The sequence below is a fragment of the Candoia aspera genome, chromosome 1 (assembly GCF_035149785.1).
Source record: "Candoia aspera isolate rCanAsp1 chromosome 1, rCanAsp1.hap2, whole genome shotgun sequence".
Classification (NCBI taxonomy): Eukaryota; Metazoa; Chordata; class Lepidosauria; order Squamata; family Boidae; genus Candoia; species Candoia aspera.
The window spans coordinates 218569955-218571869 of record NC_086153.1 but is presented as its reverse complement, the minus strand read 5'-3'; positions in this window follow the sequence as shown (position 1 = coordinate 218571869).

Below are 1915 nucleotides of genomic sequence, written 5' to 3'. Positions count from 1 at the left end.
TTGCTGTAGGTTTTTAGCCTACAACGTGGCTTTCCTATTTCTATTACTTTTCACCAGAGAATGGGGAACTGCATGCCTTATGAATGGACCATTTTCCTTTTTTGTTTACAATTAGAAAGTAGTGTTGCACCTAGGCATTCATCTTTTATCCAAGATAATTTCTGTCAGGTTTCACACTTGGCCTTGGCAATAAATCACAGCTTTCCCAACATTTAACCCTTATTCAGCTCTTGGCTTGACTTGGCAGAAGACTCTAAGACATTCCTTGGCCAGATCAGAATACTGTTGACAAGAATAAAGTTTTAACATAACAAAGAATCCAATGCCCTTATAAATATATGCTCCAGAGTTTAAATTATCAGCTCTTTCTTCCTGTCTTTTCAAGTTAATGGATACTTGGTGGTTCACTTGGACTGCTAAGATAGGTTTATATATCAAGTCTCTCTAGTCTGGGAACCAATGATTCCTACTTCACCAGCTTCAGTTCTTACAATCTCCACTTTTCATTGGAATCATATATTCTGGAACTTCTTTCCAAGCCTGCTGCTCAGATAGAAAATATAGCCTGGATGTTCAATGGACACTAGTATTTCAATTAAAATCTTTTTGTAAAGATAAGCATTTATGTTTATGTTACAAAGATTCACATTGTAAATTGGTCTGTCATCAATGTTCATCAAGTATATACTTGACTAATGGCACATTTAAATGTTTTGGATTTATCTAGAAGTAGACTGCAGTATGTTCATTTGATGCTTATTTTCTGCAAAATATATTTAGAATTGTCAGACATATATAATGGAGGGGTTGAATAACTGGGGATATATATTTTAGCAGTTCTTATTCAAAAGTCCATTTAGTCTTTTATAAATACATGTTCTTGTTTCCAACTGAAACAGCCATCATGTTACTGTGAGGCTAATGCTTCCTTCTTCCTCTAAAGCAGCTTGTTAACTGGGAAAAAAAGGGTATGAGCGTTCACTAGCCTCACTGCACCAGCAGATGGGCAAAAAAATATACTGTGAATGTACTTTAGATTACTTAAGTATGTTACTGGCATTCCAACACAAGATAAAACCAGCTCACTCCAAGGGAGCAATTATCAGGTGATTCTAGTTTTTTACTTGTACGTCCACATCTCTGAATAATCTGTTGATAGTGTGAAGACAAGTCTTTCTAGAAAAGAGGAGAAAGATTTCAGTTCTTCTGTTTGAGAATCAAATAAACCACCCAGCTCAGAGAACACCAGGAACTTCACAAGAACTCCACCTGAGCTACATATATTTTCTTCTATTGGAACATGCTGGGTGTGTTGTGCAACTATATCCACGTGGAGAGGGGCTGATACACAGCAACCCTAAGGCCACAATCGTGAATCCATTGTGTTTACTTTCATTCCAGTGAATGCTTCAAAAGTAACATGAACTGAAGGATGTAATTGAGGGTTTACATATTCTGGAAAGACCAATAAACTTGGGCATATACCATCCCCCAGCAGCCAAAATATTCCTGTTTTGCTAGTCGACAATAAAAACTCCCAACTAAAGCTTAAGCAAGCTCACTTCTGCAACATCAGCTCCACGCGATCCTAGACATGTCTACTCGATAGGATGTCGCGGGAGTTTAAGGTCTAGGTGGCCTGGGCCTGAAAACCAAAGAGCGGACCTGGACAGGGCAAAGACCTTTCGACACTGTTCAGAACAGAACTCTCCACAGGATGGACTCGAAAGTACCTATAAGGATTGGGATCTCCGTACATTAACGGTTTAAAATCCACCCGTTCCCCTCACATTAGCCTGTAAAACTAGCGACTATTCTTGTCAGGGCAACGACGTTTCGGTCAGCTAGAATTAGCGGCAGCCATTACACAACGTCACGTAACGTCGCCTTCGAGGGGCCAGCGCGAGGAGTGTGA